Genomic DNA, 22,186 nt, shown 5'->3' on the forward strand with positions numbered 1-22,186 from the left:
TTTGTATTGTTCTGTTACTAGATGGAGTCCAACCACTGAGTCAGGCATCTATAAACTTTTTCTGTAAAGGGCTAGATAGTTAATATTTTAGACCATTCATCCTTTACTGCAGTACATAACCCTGCCCTAGAGGCATAGAAGCAGCCACAGACATTCATTCATAAGCTAATGTGCATGTTTTAATTAAACCGTATTTATGAAAATGGGCGGCCAGCCAGTAGGCTTTGGTTTTCTGACTTTTGTTCAGCAGACAGTCTCTGAAAGACTCAAACCAGTAGAAAGATAGTCAAGATCTGAACAGGCAGTATACAGAAGGTAATGTGCAAATGGCCAATAAATATAAAGCAGTTCAATCTCAAGTTACCCAGAAAGTTGTGATCAAATTCCCTCCCTGACACCGCCCTAAAAAGGTACTTGTAGGACAGCAGGAGGCAGCATGCAAGTGAAACCAGTGATAAGAGCATCCTAAGACAGCTCTCCCCACACAGAATGAGGGGGTAGGCCCTGTCATTTACATACACTCAAAGCATCCAAGACCATCCTTGGCACCCTCAGATGCACGTAAAATATGTACCTCCTGCCATTCAGCAAGGCAGGAGGCAAGAAGTGCATCTGGTGAAATCACTGATGAGAGACAGAGAAAATTTCCAGACCATCCTTCCTGAAGGGTAAATTCTTTCTTTGCGAAGGGAGAATTGGACAATGGAATAATAGCAGAGGCAAAGAGGTTTCCAGAGGACTTTCTGCTTGGTCAGCTGTAATATGTTTCCTCTGAACATTGCTGATGTCATACATTTTAAGTGACTCAAGCTTAACAAGAGTTTACCATTAGAGAAGCGTCCCACTACCCTGAAGTGTGATTAGCAGGGAAACTAATAGCTGCAGAGTTTGCAAAACTCTCCATCTTCCCTGGATTAAGTTTGCAACCTGGGAAAACATTGGAAACAGATGGTTCAAGATCATGGCTTAACGAGCAGACCTGTGAGGCACTGAATTTTTGCCCGTGGCACACTAATGGAGGAAACTGTACCCTGCCCCCCACTCCACCCCTGTGCAGTTGGGAGGACCCTGATATGATGGTTCTAACGTCAGGGACAGGCCCCAGGGGACAGGGCTTTAAAACACAGGCCTATCTCACCAATTAAGGAAGTGCTAATGCTCTTCTAACCCACCAGGGTGCTCTGAAGCCTTCCTTATCTCAAATGTCAAACAGCTCTTAGCTGGATGACAAGGCAGATGCTATGGGCCACAGCCAACTGAGGCACATAAGGAATGAACATAGGCCACCTCTATTTCCCCAAAGATCCCCAAACCATATTCCATTGCAGAAGTCACCACTGCAGGATGGTCCTCTCATCCGCACCCCATCCCCTGCCCGCAAACCAAGTGAGGGAACAAGTAGCCTGAGAAGCATAAATCTGCTAACACAGAAGGAGAGGCCTCGGCAACGTGCGTGGCTGGCCCAGGACTCCAGTTCTCTGTGTTAGGTCAGATTCCATAATGAGCTAACTCTAGTCAAAATGCCCCCACTGTAGAGCATTTGCAGAATGATACCAACACGGGTCTCTGGGAAAGGGCAGCCTTTCAGTCCTGACAGCTATTTCTCAACAACTAAGGTCTTTCTCAGAAACTGTTTTCTTCTTTCTTTCTTTCTTTCTTTCTTTCTTTCTTTCTTTCTTTCTTTCTTTCTTCTGACAGAGAGCACATGCTTAGGGGAGGGGCAGAGAGAGAGAGAGAGAGAGAGAGAGAGAGGGAAAGAGAGAATCCCAAGCAGGTCCCAAGCTATCAATGTGGAGCCCAACTCGGGGCTCATCCCACAAACTGTCAGGCCATGACATGAGCCAAAATCAAGAGTTGGACACTTAACCAACTGAGCCACCCAGGTGCCCCTCAGAAACTGTTTTCTTAAAGCCTCTGTGACCCAATTGGTGCCTCAGATTGTATCAGAATATAGGAACAAAGGGTTCGAAAGGGACCATTCTGACTTGGATTACACAGGCTCTTGTTCATCCCCACCTTGCTCTAAATGGGTATCCCACAAATAATATGGACATTCCCCAGAGGCAACTCACTCTTCCCTAACAAGACCTCTCCCACTAGTGGTGCAACTGCCCAGGCTGCTGGGAATCACTCTCATTCTGCTGTGGGTGAACACATTCTGCTGGGACCCCTGGGCATCAGCGGCCCCCTGCTGAATCTGCTGGGGTGAGGGGGGGGGTCCAGGTGGGGTGTGTGATGCACATGCCCATATACATCTGGCTGGACCCTACCTTGTACCGAACAGTGTCTTTTCCTCTTGGGAGGGATGATTGGCCCATTCTCTGACTCTGTGTCTCGCTTTGCTACTTGGACTGAAGTACTTCTTCGCACTTGCACTCCCATGTCTCACTGAGACTTTAACGAAATCAACTCTTTCAGCTTCTCTCTGGAGGCTTTTTCTCGGTAAAGGCTCAGGGGCAGCTGATCCCAGCAAATCGAGGCATCACACCACCCTTTCCATCCCCTCCCTCTTCTCATCCTCCATAAGCTCTCCTACCTGCCTTGCCTATGGGGCCAGTAGCAGAAGCCCTTCTGCAAACCACCTCACATGAAATGCCACCAGCACCGGGCTGCCTTGTAGCTCAAAGACAGACCTAGATATGCTAGAACATCAATTTGAGTTCAAGGTTGAAGACCCTCCTCACTCAAGGAGATGAATCACTGCAAAAGCTCACTGGACTGAAGGGAAAGTTTGTTTGAACTAGGAAAAAGCCTACATTTCTATCCACTCATCTATTCACTGGCAAACTTTATTGTGCATTTACACCCAGGAGGCCAGATGCCTTCACTCCTTGCACCCTGGCCCGTGGCAGACATTGCTTGCCAATCAAGTACTTCACCATGGAATCTACATGAGGCAGCATCTTCGTCAAAATTGCAGGAAATCATTACCAATCAATAGGAATTGGCCTGTGAAATAAAATCAGTGTGCTGTTTCTAACCAACTGCACATTGGTAACATTTGATCCTGCATATATCAAGATGAATAAAAATAAGATGCTTGCCTTTGAGCAACAGCTGGATAGGCAGACACGGGGCACCTAACTATCAATACAGATTTTGAGGGAGGAGAGCTGTGGCATTCAGGGTAGGCTGAACTGTGGTGGTGATATTCACATAAAAATAGTAAAATGTCACAGTGGGAAGGAGGAAATAGGGCAGGCCAGGCAGACAGAGCAGCACCATCAAAGGCAAGTGGGCATGAATGTCCACAGTGTATTGGGGAGTGTCTCACAGAGATGGATTGTAGCATACAGAGGACAAGGAGGGAAAAGCAGGTTGAAGCCCAACTTTAAAGGGCCTAAGGAGATGGAATGTCAATCAGAAGACAATGAGGAAACCCTGGAAAGTTTCTGAAAAGGGTAGTACTGATAGGATCAGATCTGTTTCGGAAAATTATTTCTGCTACCAGGGTGGACGATAGATGGTGGAGACATGTGACAAGAACCAGGAGGCCCAGTCAAGAAATTAAGTTGACACACTAGGCCAGTGGTATTTGTTAGTATTTATTGAATTCCTATTTATTGAATAAATAAATGAATTAATGATGGAGGCAGGGATTCAAGTAGCAGGGATCCAGGCCCCAACCTTGCTTCAACTCTCTTTTGTTTATAAATTGGATTTCCATATAGATTTTGCTTGAAATCTCATTCTGTGATTTTTTTTTTTTAAGTCTGAAAGCCATGCTCAGAGCAGGAGGTCATGGCAGCATCCATGAAAGAAGAGGTATAAAAGGCAGTTTAAGAGAGATTTCCTAGAGCACAGGAAGGAGGTGGTGACAGGGTAGGAATATGGTTTTTGTTTTTTGTTTTGTTTTGCTTTCAAGAACAGAATAACATAGGGGCACCTGGGTGACTCAGTCGGTTAAGCATCTCTTGATTTCGGCTCAGGTCATGATCTCACATCAGGTTACAATCTTCATGAGGTCAAGCCCCTGCAGAGCCTGCTTGGGTGTCTCTCTCTCTCTCTCTCTCTCTCTCTCTCTGTCTCTCTGTCTCTCTCTGCCCCTCCCCTACTTGCACTCTCTCTGTCTCTCTCAAAATAAATAAATTTTTAAAAAATTACTTAAAAAACCAGAATAACAAACAACAGAGTGCAAAACAAGATCTACCAAGATCTGTCTCCAAAATATTTGTTTTTAATGAAGACTAATATTTTAACATTGTTTTAAAGATCACATTCCTATGGAGATAAAATGTTTCCCTGTAAATTTGTTGTTTGATTTGCTTTGTCACTTCCCCTTTCCCTCCACACACCTCAGGAGGTAGTAGCTCCTAACTGAATGATTAGTCTCTCTGAAATATCATACATTTCTAATGAGTCCTAATTAATAAACTTTGAGAGAGGTGCCCTTGGGTCACCCAGAACTTTTCTTCTAAACCATTACAAAAATATTCCTTTGGAATATTTAATTCATGAGTGAGCCATGTGCTCCTAGACATCAATGGTAAAAGACTAGGGACCCCCATTTCCCATCTGGTCTTCTATTCCACTTTTGGTTCACCCCTCCCAAAGCCCTGAGGAATGAACACTACAGCAAAAAGCCTTTGCCTACAACCCAGAGAAATGGGAAGGCATTGAGCAGTGGTTCTCAGAATTGGAGTTCCCAAAACAATAGAATGAAGTTCTAGGGACTGACAACATAGGACTTGCTAATATGTTCTTTTTCCAAGAAAGAACATTCAGAAAACATGTACAATCATTTAAAAAAAAAAAAAAACCAAAAAACAAAAAACAATTTAGCACCAAAAGGCAAGAAAAGTCATCTCAAGGATAAAGGTGGTTCTTTAAGTTGAGTACACTTTGCTTTGTGAGAAACTTCCTGCACTGGATTTACATGTTGTATTTCATCTTAGACCAGTGAGACCTTTGCCAATGATGAGCACTTTCCAAGTACCAGGTTTGAGAGCCAGAAGTTAGCAACTTCCCAGGCCTTGGGGGAGAGTTCCTGCCTCTTCTCCTGACCCCAGGAACCTGGAGTCCCAGGCAACTGCAAGAGAAACCACTAGCCTGGGAAAACGAGGAAGACAGGTTGCTGCCTTCTGGGCCTGGAATGTTTTTTTTCCCCTATGAATGAAACAAACTTATAAATCCTGTCTTTTAACAGCTGGAATGTCAGAAATTGTCAGGTGCTTCAGGTAAAGTTAGGTGTTAAATTAGCTTGTCTAGATTGACCTGGGAATTTAACCAGTTATACCATTGCTTTTCTCTGGAAGTATATAGGGTTTCCAAACAAATGACTTGGAAATGAACTTGAAATGCAGACTGATCAAAGCTGGAGGCAGCCTATATTCTTCTTGGTCTCCTGGTCCCTTTGGATTCAACATGCAGTGTTATTCTTGTCCCTGGTCCTCAGATGCTATATATAGCATATATATATGCTATATGTATATATGGCACTTCTTCATTAATGTGCTTACTTTCTGAAGAGGTGTGCTCTTGGCACCTCTGGGACATGTGCCTGGTTGGTGGAAAGGACCCTATCTGTGAGCTGGGAGCCAGGGTTCTAGTCCTGAAGATGTCTTATGTTAGCTTTAAGCCTTTGGGCAGGGGGAAAGGACTGTGATGTGTACCTTTACAGTTCTTCCATTGCCAACATTCTATGATTTATGATTTTATGGCAAGTAGATCATAGATGGTGACAGGATCTTTCCATCATTCCCTTTTTCTGGTCCAATGCAGTGAGAATAGTCCAACCACTTTATTAGGATGTCTTTATTTTTATGACTTTTCCACCAACTGCATTGCTTTCTTTAGTTGGCTGGGGTTTTGGGGACATAGACTTGGCTATTATGACCACAAATGCTCTTGACAACAGGCAACAGAGGATGTGGGAGCCAGAGGCTTTGGAAGTTCTATAACTTACAGTTCCTGCTGGGATTTTGATTTGATGAACCTGTTTCATCCTAATAAGTTGCTGAGGCTTCTCTTTCCTCTGAATCTTTACTTGTGTCTTTGTTCCAAAACAGGCCAAAGAATGTGCTCTAGAAACTGGCCATTTCCCTGTTTTGAAGGTGAAAGATTGCTCGGTGTCCCCCTGAAAAAGAGACCTCTTCTCTTAGATGTTTCTGTGGTTCCAAGCCCACGGAGAGCTGTGCCTTTGACTTGGCAAAGAAAGTCATCGTTTGAAAAGCTATTTCTAACCCAGCACAGCTGTTCACAGCTTAGGTTCAGCAAATGCCATCATTTTTGCATACTCAGTCCCAATACCTCCAGAGAAATTATGACAACCCACGTATGTGACTTTGATGAGTGAACAAAGAGTGACCACACGTCCAGAGTCTCACAGAAGTCACCTATTGGACGCTGGATTATGTTCCGTCTTCTCTTAGCTGGCCTAATGGAGGCTCTGAAATGCAAAAATCCAAAGAGTCTGCAACCTTCTAGGTTCCTGCCCTGGTTTTTCACTAGTGAAATGAAGGGATTAGGTGATAATAGTGATAATAATAATAATAATGGTAACAAAAACCGCCATAGTAGCAACTCCCATTGATTTGGTCCTTATTGTACAGCAGGTAATATGCTAGTACTTTCAAAAGCTGTTATGTCCAGGGGTGCCTGGTTGGCTCAGTTGGTTAAGCTTCTGACTCCGCCTCAGGTCAGGGTCTCACGATTCATGAGTTTGAACCCCGATTCTGCTGTCAGCACAGAGCCCACTTCCGATCCTCTATCCCCCTGTCTCTGCCCCTCCACCCCCTCAAAAATAAGTAAACATTAAAAAAAAAAAAAAACCTGTTATGTCCAATTGCAGATGAGGCGAAAGAGATCATGTAGTTTGCAAAGAACTCGATAGCTAAGAAATAACCTGGAATTTAAACCTAGGTCCACCTAGGTGGAAGGTTCATCTTATTCTGTGGTGCATGGATTAAAATTCTGACATAGAGACAGGTGATGTGGACATCTGTAATTGCCTCGGCTCCTCCTAGCTTACGGGTTCTTGCTAAGGTTCTCTAACATCTTGTCCTTAATTCTGCTAAAACAGCCACCTCCCCAGCCTGTTCCTGCCCGAGGAATGACAGAACTTTCTCCTTTAGCCCTTCCTCTGTGCCTCTGGGAATATCCAAGCTGTAGCCCACATACCAGCTGCTGCTTGCCCCTCCTGTCTTGCTCCTCTCTGCTGGGCGCTTGATCAGCCAAGTGATGCAGACCACAACATCCCGTGACCAGCCAAAGCTCCTGTGACCTCTGATAGACTTTGGGCCATCTACCCTCATTTCTCCAGTTGGTTCTGGGGCCCTTGGTGTCTCTGTGACACCCGCCTACCCACCCAGGCTTCTCTATAGCAGAGGGGGAAGGACTCCACCTTCTGTGCCCTGCTTTTTTGTGCATTTCATTTTGCCTATTTCTGGTGGGGTGGGGAGATGCAGACTACTAGCAGCCTTGCCTGGGCCACACTGGGGCTCTGGTTCCCTTTCTCTATACTGTCCTCCCATCCAGGGCATAGAAGTACCTGGGCTGCATCAGGGTGGTTCCCTTGGGTGACTGTTATGCTCAGCTCATTGAGCCAGGGCTCCTTCACCAGTTACAGGAAAGTCCCAGTCCTTCCCCATAATTGGTGTGCGTGTCTGTATGTGAAGCCATAGGCTTGTGGGTCCCTGAAAATCAGTAAATGTAGTTAGAGGGTGGAAGGTAGTATTTCCTAACAAACACTGGGTGTTCAGGTCTCGGGACAGCAAGTCAGGGAGGTGTGTGTTCAGGCTAGATAAGATTTTGAGCTATCTGTCATGATTTCATCCATTTCTCTTCCTTTTCTTTCTTTGCATTCAAGCAGATAATAGCTGACTCTGCAATGCTACCTCACAGGAGGTTTGTGGCAGGACACAAGGCAAAGACCTGCCTTCCAAGGGTTGAAGACAAAGCCTAAGCCCTTAGTAGATGAGGATTCAATTAAAAAGAACACACACACACACACACACACACACACACACACAGAGACAGACAGAGACAGAGACAGAGACAGAGACAGAGACAGACTGTCCTAGAGAAACTGGGAAGGAAAGAAGTGATTTCTCCAAACTGGGAAGATACTCTGTTCAGCTAGGAGGAGGTGAAGGTGGAAGTGACAGGATTATGGTGCAAAGGCGACCAGGCAAAGATGCTTCAGAGTGAGGTGCAGGAGTGGGGAGGGAAAGTGGTTGAGCCTGAGGGGGCCCTGCAGGCTGGGCCAGGACAAGGCTAGGTTGGAGATCAGTTGTGTAGACAGGGAAGTGAGGACCAGGTGGGCCCCACCCCACAGGTCTTGGCTCTGCCTGAGCTCCAGAAACACTGGCATAAATAGCCACAGGGAGGGGACCCCAGGGAGGACTGAGGTTATGCATTCTTTTTTTTTTTTTTTTTTTTTCTGTTAGGAGAAATGAGACCTTGGCATTAGAAAATAAGTTATTCTAGAAAAATAAGGCAGTTATTCCTAAACTTTGAGCTTCTGGACTGGGATCCGTGCCAACTCCCCCATCAGTGCCCCTTTGGGCTCCCTCTGGAGGGAAGAGGCTGGCTGGTGCTCTGGCCAGGCATTTGGCAAGACTCAGACCTTTTGTCCTGAACCCCAGAATAGGTAGCCTTGACCACAACTGCCTTCGTATTGTGCTTTCTTTTCCATTCCAGTAGTCATTAGTGAAATGGTTTTAAATGGAAAGCATTCAGTAAACCATGCTGAGTGTTTCCAGGACCTGAAACTTCAGAGGGACGTCACAAAATCATCTGCAGAGAAGTTGAGTACTTGTAAGGTCAAAAAACAAGAGTCCTTAAAGAAAAGTTCTAATCATGCAGAGCAGAGCACTGTATTTTCTGCCTTGTAATTGTGATGAATGGTATGCCTTTGTTTTTAAACAACACCTAATCTTTAAAATGACTCTGCTGAGAAGCCTAGCATTTTTCCCCAGAATATGTCCACTGTGTATATTAAATTGACTAAACATTCAGAAGAAAGAACACAAATCAGACCCTGGAGAGTCTATTGCTTAGTGAAAGCAGGAGGGAGAGGGAGATGTTACCAATACTGCAAATACACTAAAATTCTGATGAAAATACCAGATCCAGTCCCATGAAGTCTCTCAGGAACACTCAAACTGTTGAAAATAAAATGGAAAAAAGCGATTACCCGCTGGCATCAGCATCTAATTGTTTAATGAACATTACATGGCCTGGATCCTATTACTAATGTTTCTCTTCTTCGACATATGTCCACTGATGAGGGAAAGTTTTTTGGTTGCAAAGTGGCCTTCAGAATTTGGACACTCTGACAGATGACAAACAGGCAACATCTTTTTCTTCTTGCTCACAAGTAAATTTCTGGCACTTTTTGACAGGTCATAAACACACATGAAATGCTAAACTTAGTGAGTTGCTAGATGCTTTTCTTAAAGTTGAAAAACATTTTTAAAATAAATTTTCCTTATGTCTCCTTTTTTCCACTGCTCAACTCTGACATTCAAGTGTACTTCTCGAACCGATGCGTAATAACATTTGAAGACCAAATTCAGAAAACCCTCATGAATCCAGACTCCACTCTTAGAGAATTTCTAAGGTTTTAGGCTAGGGGACTACAAGGAAGCTTATCTTAGCATTCTTAAGGACAAACAGATGAATACTGTAAATAAGATAGTTAAGAATAACATTTACTTCAGTGAGAGAAATGTTCATATGTGTTAGATAGCCCAGGCAATTCGTTACTTTGAAGTTCTCTGTGTTTTGGTCTTTTGGTTGAAGCACTGATGGTCATTAGACCCTTCTGGAAAGGGTCTTATCCACTGGTTTCCCTGACATCACTCTTCCTTGGGATTCCAAATGGCTGTTAGGACACATCTTCTCAAATCCTTTGTTGACTCTTCTTCCTTACTACCTACTTAAATGGTGGAGTTACTTAGGATTCCATCCGTGGACCTCTTCTTTTCTCAAGCTTCACAGCTCACTGGGTAATCTCAACCCCAAAAGTTTACCTTAATTCTAGGGAGAAAAGGCTTACATTTGGGTCTTCAGCCCTGACCTCTTCCTTAGGCTCCCTCATGTGCCTCTTGTCTCAGCAGGTGACCTCACAATCTACTGCTAGCTTCAGCCTTAAACCTGCACGTGTCCTTCATTCCGTAATCCCTCACCCATCATGATCCTAAATATCACTTTCGTAATCCACTCTGTTCTTCCCACATTTGCCAACTTATCCCTGCCCTTATCATTTCCAGTCTGGTTTTCTGGAACAATCTATTAACTGGTCCTTCTGTTTCCAGGATGTTCCCCTCACTGAGACCACTGGGACCTTTCTAGAGTACAAATCTGAATGCATCATCCCTCTGTTAAAACCCCGTGTTCAGGCCTCTCACTGCCCTCAGGATGAAGTTCAAACTCTGAAGGCTGACAAGGGCCTTCATGATGGAGCCTCGATTCACCTAGCGTAATTCACCTAGCGTAATATCCCCTACCCATGCACACAGATGGAATGTACTATACCTGCATTTCCTGTTCCCTGTGCGTAGAACACCCTTTCCCCTCACCCCTACTGTCTCCTCAATCTATTAAGCTTTTTTGGGGCCAAGACATCACTTCTGCTAGGAAGCTTTCCTTGCCCCCAAGACTGCATAAAGTACCTCTCCTGTGTGTTCCTTGGTGGTTCCCATATCATAGCGATTAATACACTGAATTGCAGTAGCAGATTTAGTCATCAGTTCTCTCCACTGAATTATAAATGCCTTCAGGAGAGATGTGTCTTGTTCATTATATCGCCAACCATCAGTTCATTCTAGACATTCAATAAATATTTGAAGGGTAAATGAACGTAGTTCTAACTTAAAGTGTTCTGGTTCTAAATTCTGAACAGGGAGAATCTTGAGTCAGTTTCTGGTCCAATGAGCTGAGTTAGGGGTATGAGGGTAGGAATAGAATGTCTTAGAAAAGAATGCAGGGGTGGAAGCAATGGGTAGCATGCTTACTAGAATTATACAATGTCCTTCATTGAAAGAGTAAAACTGCATTTTATTTTTTAAAAACCCAAACACTGTGTATTTTTCACTAATTCGTATGGCCTCTTCCCGTTAGCCCATTATTAAGAAGTGAAATTGTACTTTCGTTATAACACATAAAATAATAATATTATCACTTCTTAATGTTAGTCACTCATCCATCCACCCATTCACAAATACTACTAACTGCCTACTAAGGGCCAGGCTCTGTGCCAAGTACAGGGTAGACAGTGGAAGATAAAACAAATCCTTGTTTTCATGGTACTTACTTTAAAAAACAGACACAAATGTGAATTTCAATTCTGAAATTTACGATAATAGAAAAGAATAGGGTGATTTGAGAAGGAATTATCGGGGTGATGAGATTCAAGTATGGAGGTCAAAGAAGGCTTCTCAGGAAAAAAAAAAAACAAGACAAAACATTTAATCTAAGACCTGGCTTCTTGGGGAAGAAAGTTGGGGTGGCCAGCTGTGGCAGAGTAGACAAGAGTGGAATTGGATCTCCAAGGAATTATTTTGACAGTCTCAGCCAAAGGCTAGGGTGGTGGCAACTGTGATGGAAAGAGGTATATGGATTCAGGACATTTTTGGAGGTATAACTAATTGCACTTCTGATAAGTTGGATGTAGGGGTGAATCAGAGGACGGTGCCAAGAGTAACAGTTGGTGTACAGGTTAAGCACACGGACTCTTAAGACAGATCGTCTAAGTTTAAATCCCAATTCCACCATTAGTAAACTCTGTGACCTTGGGAAAATTACTTCACCTTTCTGTGGCTTGGTTTCCTCATCTATAAAGTGGATGATAATAATAGTAGCTACCTAACACATTTGTTAAAAGGGTTGAACAGGTTATCAAATATAAACATTTCAGACAATGCCTGGTATATTAGTAGGTTTTCTTACTAACTAAAAAGAGGTAAATTTCCAGGTCTCTGACTTCAGTAATCGAAGGTGACATTTATTGAGGTGGGGAAAACCAGCAGAAGAGATTTTGGTAGAGTGAAGATCAGAGTTCAGCTTTAGGTAAAATTCTGAGATTGCTGCAGACCCTTTGGTCATCTCTGGATAGAAATTTGATCTCAGAAGAGGTGCCTGAGCTGGTGATGTCAATCTTTGAGACTTCAAAATATAGGCAGTATATAAAGACTGGGGAATGGAAAAGACAAACAAGGGAAAGCATGTAAAGTGGGTGTGTAGTGTAAATGAGTAGAATGTAAAAACAGGGCCAAAGACTGAGCCAGGAGACTTCTCAAAGCCGAGTCGAAAAGAAACCAACAAATGATTTATGTTCAGCATTGGTATACACCTGTGTTACACTAGCAGAAATAGAAACATCTAACATAATTTGAACATAATGAATAGTGAAACAAAGGATCTCCCTTCCTTTTTTATTTTAAGGGAGCGTGAAGATTTAATTCTGTTTAGTCTTGTTCAGTTGATTTTGTGCCTTCTTCTCTTACTCATTGGAGCCTCCTCATGCAAAGACTTAAAGTATGGGGATGAGATAAATTTGGAGATTTTGGTGGTTTTGGTCACTGGATCTTCAGTTGTGAGGACAGAAAGTGGGGCATAGTTGAACTTGAACCAGATGATTAAATGTCTTATAAGCTATGTTAAGAAGCTTAGGCTTGATAACAACAAGGAGCCACTAAAAGGTATTAAGCAAGAATGATGCATGATCATTTTGCATTTTAGAAAGAACACTCTTGAACAATATGGAGAATGGTTTGGAGCAAACCCAGAAGCTGAGAGACCAATGGTGTATCTGTGGCTGTGACCCAGGACAGAAAAGGCCAGGGGGGAGCAGAATCACTCAGATTGGAGTGATAACCGTAGTGAGGAACAGAGGGGAGTAGGAGACTGACTAGATAGAGCGGGTGAGAGAGAAAATGACACCCGGGCTTCTGGGTTGTTTTCAGACTGGTCTGTGCCTTTAAAGCATTACATTTTTCCTAATACGTACTTGTGCTTCACACAGCATTCTCATTGCTTTCTACAGCGATAACCCTTTAATTTTCAAATATGTTCTCATCCTGCCCCCTGATGAATGCACACAGTCATTAAGTAGCTCAAATGGAAAATAAAGATGCAGATTTACTTCATTTGGGCTCAGTTTTCTGGGCCCCAGGCCTAGGTAGAGGAAACAAATTCTATTACCTAAACCACAGAAGCTGAAATCCTCCAAAGAAAATACCCCCATGACTGACTTGGTCTCCTTATCACCTGGCTTAACTAAGGATAAAGTATTAATATGCTAGACCTTATTTACAAAGGAAAATAATTTAGCTCATCATTGTGAGAAAGAGCCCATGTTTCAAATAGCAATATTTTCAAAATAAATAAGAAGTCCCTTAACAAATTCTGTAGACCCCATTTGGATCTCTTTTAATGGGGAAGATTTCTTAATGACCTAGCTCAACACTGCCAGCTGCATGCTGACTTGATTTGCAGCTATACATAAATATACATACATAAATAAGTGGCTGCCTCCTTGATGGGAGCTCAAGGACCCAGGGAAAGGCATTTTTACCTCTAGGTATCTCTCCCAGCCCTGTCATGCTGCTTACAGTTATCCGATTTTTCATTTGCTTCTTTTCACCCCAGTTCCTTTCCTCCTGGCCTGTCTTGAACTTACCCCTAACAACCACTCCATCCAAACTGCTCCTCAAGATCACCAATGACCCCCATTTTGCTAAATTCAATGGTCAGGTCTCAGTCCCCATCTTACAGGACCCATCCGCAACATTCACTGCAGTCAATGACTCCCTCTTCATTGACACATTTGGCCTCAAGGATGCCACGTTCTTTTGATTTTCCTCTTTGCTGCTTCTTTGCTATTTCTCTCCATCATCCTATAGTGTTCAGAATGTTCCTGAGTTATGTTCTTAGTCCTTCTCTCTATAACTTAAATCCTTAATGCTTTCATTCAGTCATATGGTTTTAAATAGCATCTTTATCCTCTTTATGGCTCTTTTTTTTCCCACAAAAAGCAAAAGAAAGAAACAGAATGGTAGTTTTTATTTGCTAGCATTTGTTGCTAGGTTAATTTATTACAAAGACAACAGTATTCTGTTGAAATTGGTTAGAATTAAACACACGGTGCCAATTCAAGATTATCATATTCATAGGTAGGGGTGGAATACGAACTTTATACCAAGCCGCACAACCAGCCCTGCTTTCATTCAAGTGAGTTTTAAAATTAGTTGGTCCCTTCCTTGAGGAGGGTCTGGATCGGAAGAATCAGGAACTGGTAGAGCTTCACTCTGTCTATAGTGACCCACCACTAAAACCATACCTGAAGGACCGTAAACTTCTGAATGCTGGTTCATTAAGGTTCCCATGTAAAACGGAACATCTCGTGTGGTGCTCCACTTGGTACTCCAAGCATCTCCACTTGGATGTTTAACAGACATCACAAACTCAACATGTCAAAAATGGAACTCCTAAACTCCCCTCAAAAGCTGTTCTACCCAGAGCCTTCCCCACTCCATTGATGGCAACCCAGTCCATCCAGTGCTCATAGCCAAAATCTTAAAGTTGCCCTTGACTTTTCTCTTTCTCTTACAACCCACATCTAATCAGCCAATAAATCTTGTTGGTAGTACGCACAGATTACATCCAGAATCCAATCTCTTCTTACTACTTCTGCCGTTACCATCCTAATCCATCTGAGCCACCACCACTTCTTGGCTAGGTTACTATAACATACTCCCAACTTGTCTTCCTACTTATACACTTGTCCATCGTGAGTATCATAGCTGAGGCAATCCTTCTGAAAAATAATGAGTGACATCACTTCTTTACTCAGAACCATGAAATGGCTCAGAGTAGAAGCCAAATGCTTACAAATGTCTACAAGCTCCCATCCTTCAGCTCATTGACCTCATCTCTTACTTTTTGCCTTGGTCACTCTGCTCCAGAGACCCTGGCCTCTTTGCTGTTTCTCAGACATGCCAGACAAGCCCTACCTTAGGACTGCTGCTCCACCTGTACCCTAGGCCTAAAATTCTTTGTCAGATATGTGAAAGGCCAACCCAACACTTCTTTCAAGTCTTTATTTAGATGTTCTTTTCACAATGAAGTCTACCCTGACATATTTAATACTGTCATGTGCCCCCAACCCCAGAACTCCCAGCCCCTTGTTCTGCTTTACTTTTTCTTTTTCCATAGCAGTTATCATTTTGTAGTACATTATGTAACCTCCTTATTCATTAGGTTCATTATTTATTGTCTCCCCAGCTAGAATGTAACACAAGGGCAGTGTTTTGTTTGCTGATATATCATCAGTACCAAGAACAGTGGCTGAAACGTAGGAGGCATGAAGTAAATACTTGATGAATGAATGAATATATCTTTAACACCTTTCCTTTCCAGCTCATACCTTGAACATATACTTTGCACCAGTGTTCTGATCTTGTCCTCAGGATGGGGAATGAATACACTGAACATTGCCTGCTTAGGGTTTGTCCTCCCTACCATATTTTGGTTCTCTTCCTCCTCATCTCCATGGGATCCTCACTCTGACCCTTGTAACTGAAAAAGAGAGAGAGAGAGAGAGAGAGAGAGTGAAGTAGTGACTCCATTAAAAAAAAACTTGGAGGTTCCTAAATTAGGCCAATATCACAATAAATCTGATTTTGTTTATTGACATCTAGAGTAAATACAAATGATTGCTAGACCTTTACAGCAAGGGAAGGATAGGGCTAGTAGGAAATCCAAGCAAAGGGCTGTGATGGGAGCTGTATGTAACTAGGGCTTAACATAAGGACACTAGAAGAGAGAAGGAGAGGGGAATGGCTGGTAGGAATAGACTACTTCATGGGTAGCCACTATGAGACACACATCTTATTTTTGCTTAAGCTGGACTCCTGTGCTAACTTGAGAAAGGTTCTGTGGTGCCTCCATCATACTGATGGCAACTAGGATAGCCTAGGGAAAACTGTGCCAAGAATTCTCAGAAATATCCACTAAGTAAGAAATGCTCAGGTAGGAATGTGAAGGACCTTTCCTTCTAGAGCTTTTCTGGAGATTCTGGGACTTCCACAATGCTCTCCAGTACTTATAACACTCTAACAAACATTAGGATCAACAGAAGAAGGCTGAGCTTTTGTTTAAGTACTGAGCTTTTGTGCATAATTAATCCTCAAAAACTCTTTCTTACACAGTACTGAATTGCTTAACCTTGGTCAAAAAGAAATCAACACATCAGTGTTTTCATTTCTTTGGGTAAATACCCAGTAGTGGAATTACTGGATCATACAGTAATTCTGGTTTTATTTTTTTGAGGAACCTACATAGCATTTTCCAGAGTAGCTGCATCAATTTGCATTTCCAAAGAAAACAAAAACACTAATTTGAAAAGATATATACCCCCCTCCACTGTTTATTGCAGCATTATTTACAGTAGCTGAATTATGGCTATTGGAAGCAACCCAAGTGTCCATCCATAAATGGATGGATAAATAAGATTTATATATGTATATAACAAAATATTACTGAGCCATTAAAAAAAATGAGATCTTGCCATTTACAACATGGATAGACCTAGAGGGTATAATGCTAAGTGAAGTAAGTCAGCCAGAGTAAGACAAATACCATATGATTTCATTCATGTGGAATTTAAGAAACAAAACAAATGAACAAATGAAGAAAAAGAGAGACAAACCAAAAAACAGACTCATAAATCCAGAGAACAGCTGGTGATGGCCAGAGGGGAGGTGGGTGGGGGATGGGTGAAATAGATAAAGGGGATTAAGAATACACTTACACTTACCATGATGAGCATGAGTAACATGAACACTGAGTCATGTATAGAATAGGGAGGAAAGGGAAGGGAAGGGAAGGGAAGGGAAGGGAAGGGAAGGGAAAGAAAAGGAAGGGAAGAAGGAAGGAAGAAGGGAGGGAGGAAGGAAGGGAGGGAGAAATCAACACAGAGAGTACCAAATCATAGTTTGGGGCACATAGTAGGCATTCAGCAACCAGTGGTTCCTGCTTTCTACCTTTCCTGGTCTCTAGTACCACCCCCCAAACTCCTTTGAGATGACTGTTTTCCATGTTTGTCTCCTTCATGGCATATCTGCATTTCTTCATATTTGGCCCCAAATGTCATATTGGCTTGCATTACTCCAGCCTGAATCACTTGATTTCCTGTCCATGTTCCTAACCTTTCCAGCTCCTCTTGTATCATTTCTCTGTCATTCCTGCTGTTTACAATACCTCTCGATTTAAAGCCATCTGCAAATCTCATTAACAAACCACTGATTCCCTCTCCCCCACAGTCACAGGACATGTTGAATAAAACAAGACCTATCACCAATCTTCTTCCTTCCATTTGAGGCACCACCACTCAGGGTCATTCTAACTCATAAACATTTTGAAATATGATTACATTATTATTACACATTACTCCCAGTCTAGGAAAATCAAATGTGAAAATCAAGATTAATCATATTTTAAATTCATTTACTATTCACTTTATAAAAAGTTAATTATGAATTCCTTTAGTCACCTTTCCTAGCATACTGAGAATACTCCTTTGCTTACAAAAAAAAAAAAAAACCAAAAAACAAAAAAAACAACAACTTTACAAGCCTACTTACATGAATATAGGAATTTAGTGTCCTTCAGCCATTTCAGTCTATAAGAAATTGTTTCTTGGTAGAGTTTTAAGAATAAAATTTAAATTCTTCCATTTTAATAGCAAGCTTCTGAGAAAGCCACCAGTTTTCTCACTGCTGATTCATTGGATCTTGGCTTCAGCTTTTCTCACTCCTTTTCCTGCTATGCTCAAAATGTTTTCAAATCCTATCTATTCTTCCTTCCTCAAAAACTTTTTGAGCTCTTTCTATGTTCCAAGCACTGTGCTAAGATACAATAAAGAAAAGAATCTCCATCCTCCAGGATCTCTTAATCCAGGAAAGAACATGAAGGGAAATAATAATGTTGAGCACCTGCCATATTCTGGATGTGCAATGTGTTATCCCATTCAGACCACATGGAAACCCCATCTTACAGCTAAGAAAACAGGGTTTCAGAGAAGTGAAATCATTTGCCTTTTATGCAGAGGATGACTAGACAACATAGAGAAGAAATACAAATGGACTATAGACATATAGGAAAATAGTCAACCTTACAAGTTATCAAAGAAATACATATTAAATAAATAGGGGCACCTGGGTGGCTCAGTCATCTGACTATCTAACTCTTGATCTCAGTTCAGGTCTTGATCTCAGGGTCATGAGTTAGAGCCTGCGTTGGGCTCCACATTGGATGTGGAGCCTACTTAGAAAAAAAAGAAAGAAAGGGGTGTCTGGATGGCTCAGTTGGTTCAGCATCCGACTTTGGCTCAGATCATATCACAGTTTGTGAGTATGAGCCCCGCATTGGGCTCTGTGCTGGCAGCTCTGAGCCTGGAGCCTGCTTCGGATTCTGGGTCTCCCTCTCTCTGGCCCTCCCCCACTTCCACTCTCTCTGTCTCTGTCTCTGCCTCTCAAAACTAAATAAACATTTAAAAAATACATATTAAATAAATAAATGTGCTATCTTTTACCTATCAAGTGGTGAAGTGAGAGAGAATACTTGAAGCTGGTGAGGTTGTAGTAATAAAGGCTCTCCTACATAGGGCTACAGAGAAGATAAAGTAGTGCAATCTTCCTGAGAAAACAGTTTATGTAACAAGAACAGTTAAAAAGAGGAATTTATCTTAATGTCCATCACAAGGAATGAAATAAACAATACTACATCCATACAGTGAAATTGTGCATAGCCTTGGGGCACCTGGGTGGCTCCGTCGGTTGAGCATCTAACTCTTGGTTTCGGCTCATGTCATGATCTCACAGTTCATGAGTTTGAGCCCCACATTGGGCTGCATTTTCAGTGCAGAGCTTACTTAGGATTCTCTGTCTCTCTGCCCTTCCCCCGCTGTCTGTCTCTCTCAAAAATAAAATTAAAACTAAAAAAAAATAAATTGTTCATAGCCTTTAAAAGTCATGTAGAACATGTAATAATATTTTGTAAATATTAAATGAGAAAGTGTATTAGAGAATAGTGTGTACTGTGGGATTACTGTATACACAGGATTGTGTATGTGTGTGTACAGAAAAAGACTAAGAAAACCAGATACCAATATGTTAACAGAGGTTACCCATAAGAGGGTTTTTTTGGTAGCTTTTAAATTTTAATAATTAAAAAAAACAACCCACACACATAAAACTGTTCCTACATTCAGATCCTGTTACTGCCCCGCATTGTAGTAAACAGCAAGGTAGACTAAGAATCAGGTAGCTTGCTCAAAATTACCAGTTGGTATATTGTGTTAAGCTGGGCTTTCTTACTCTAAAATCCACTTTCTCCATTCCATCCATCTTCCTCCCCAGAGCCCCAATGACATCATATCTAGAGTTCCTTTCTCTTGGGTTTTTTCCTTCTAATTTCTACATTTACTATATCCCTTCACACCTTTCCTAAACCTGTTGACTAAACCTGTTGACCTATTTTAGCAGTAGTGACCCTGTGATTCGGATGTCATGTGTAACACAAACTAAATCACATTCACTAAGTGAAAAAGGCAATTTTCCCCCCTCCTGGAGAAAACTGGGACATATGTCAGTATAGGCACAAGCTAAGAGTCTGCAGATAAGTCAGTTTGCTTCATGCATTTAACATAAAACTGAAGTCTGTTTGGTCTTACCTGCGATATTTGGATAGTGTCATACTTTCTTCTGTACCAAAAGATTTCCTGAATTCTTAAAAGGACCACCTTCCCCAAAGTAGGATCTGAGGAACCAATCCTTTATTGTATTTCGTATTGTTTTCACTTGCTTACTCAAAAAGTAGGATAAATATAATAGCTTCTGCTCCCTTGGCAAAGAACAACTTTTGGAGCCTCAAGTTGGCTGCGTTAGAAATTAGAAATGTCTTTGATGATGCACAGCTGTCTTCATGTCTTCATCACAGATGTCCAACGCATTCCAGGAGGCTGAGTCATATACCTGAAGAAATGGGCCATGGTTTCTCATTCTTTCTCTTGAAGCTCTTGTCAGTTCAAGAAGGGACTAGTTTATCTTTGCTCTACAACAAGGAACTGAATCACAAGATGCTTTTGAGTAAGACAAACCCTCACATTCCTCCACAACCATTTCCTTCTCAGTGTCATACAGGCTCGTCTCAAACATATTTTGCCACCCTGAGTGATCATACTGGAACCCCGTTATCTCAATGTTTCTCCTGTGGAGATTCACTTAGGACAAGCTCCCATTTTGGCGAAGCTTAAAAGTTTTCCTCCTGACAGCTGCTATTAGTGGCAAAGGAAAAACAGCTTGGTTTATGTCGTAGCTACATCCACTGAAGGACATGGTACTAAACAGTCATCCACAAGGTTTTGAGCACCCAAAACAATCCCAGACCCAAGTCAAGGCTCTGAGCTGAGCAATTAAGAAATAAAATTTTGAAGACCTTTGTTGTGTGGTTCTCAGCTTTATAACTCCAAATTGTTCTCTTTCCTCAAAAGATTTCCATTATTCCACAGTAGCACCTCTTCTTTCCTGCTCTCTTACAGAAAGCAGGTGATCATTAGTAATCACTTCAATTTACCCAGGAACCTTTCACCTAGAACCTACACTTCATAAGCAGTTAGGATTTGTGTTCTTTGGGGATAGAAGTACCAATAATAATGTAGCCAGATTCTCGTGTTAGAGAAATACTTATATATCTGATATATCTGACAGCTTTACTTGGAGCATTGATGCATTTTACTGTATGTAAGTTATACTCAAATTAATTCTAGGAGTGCCTCAGTGGCTTAATCGGTTGAGTGTCTGACTCTTGATTTTGGCTCAGGTCATGATCCCAGGGTCTTGGGATTGAGCCTGTGTTGGGCTCTGTGCTGAGCATGGAGCTTGCTTGGGATTCGCTCTTTCTTAATACCTCTCTCTCTGCCCCTCTCCCCTGCTCAGGTCCCTTTCTAAAAAAAAAATTAAAAAAAAATTAATTCTACTAACAAAGGCATTCACCCCTTCAGGGAAACTGCCCTTACTTGACCAAAGCTGTAACAGGATTCTATATACCCATATATCGTATCCCATTTATAAAAGATGGGAGGGGGTGCCTAGGTGGCTGTCGGTTCAGCGTCCGACTTCAGCTCAGGTCATGATCTCGCGGTGTGTGAGTTCGAGCCCCACATCAGGCTCTGGCTGACAGCTCAGAGCCTGGAGCCTGCTTCGGATTCTGTGTCTCCTCCTCTCTCTGCCCCTCCCATGCTCATGCTCTTTCTCTCAATAATAAATAATAAACATTAAAAAAAATTTTCTTAAGGGGGGTGGCAGCCAAAAAAAATGATTATCTTCCCCCACCACACACGGACCCCAATCCCCCACTAAAATGCATTTTTCTCTGTGTATGTCATCCATTCAATTACATGCATCACTGGGCTGTCTAGGTGGGCAAAAGGGAAAATTTTGAAGAAACTTATAGGGCCACAGGGATGAGCTGTAGCCCTGCAAAACTGTTTGAGCCCTCTCAGTCATTTGCATACCAGTGGCTGAGGGAGCAGGCCTCCAAGCTGCCTGAGCTCAGGGTAAAAAGAGCACAAGTGACCTCAATGTATCATAGAAAGAATGAACATTCAAAATCCTACCTAGCTCAGTTCCAGCACTGAATAACCATTTTTAAACACTCAAAAATTCTTCCCAATGGAAATAACTACCTCAAGGAATTGTTAACATTAAATCAGAAATTAATAGACATTCAGGCAATTTGAGATTTTATTGTGAAAATAGCTATTTTGACATTATATCCAGTTTCTCACTTATCAGAATAAATTCTTTACAACATTGATCATCATTACCACTTCTGGGTATTTATACACAGTCTCTGAGTAAAATATATTCACACTAGGCATGACTAGAATATTTAAATTATGACCAACATTGCTTATTTTAAGATGTTTACTTTACAATAAAACTATAGTAATTTGTACAGTATGACAGATATTTAAAATATTTACCAAAGAGAGGCTTGGTGAGACAAAACCAATATGTATACACATAGATTTCTTATTTATCTTCTTTGCTGTCAATCTTCTAGAAAGCTACAGTTACATTGCAAACACCTCAAATTTCCATTTCAAAATGATTAGAAAAATGGAAACATGTTATCTCCTATTGTACAAACTAAAACATTGAATCAGAAGAGGAATAAA

This window comes from Lynx rufus, unplaced genomic scaffold (genome assembly GCF_022079265.1).
Source record: "Lynx rufus isolate CCGP_SWC_20201006 ecotype Redwood Valley unplaced genomic scaffold, mLynRuf1.p SCAF_1, whole genome shotgun sequence".
NCBI classification, from domain to species: domain Eukaryota; kingdom Metazoa; phylum Chordata; class Mammalia; order Carnivora; family Felidae; genus Lynx; species Lynx rufus.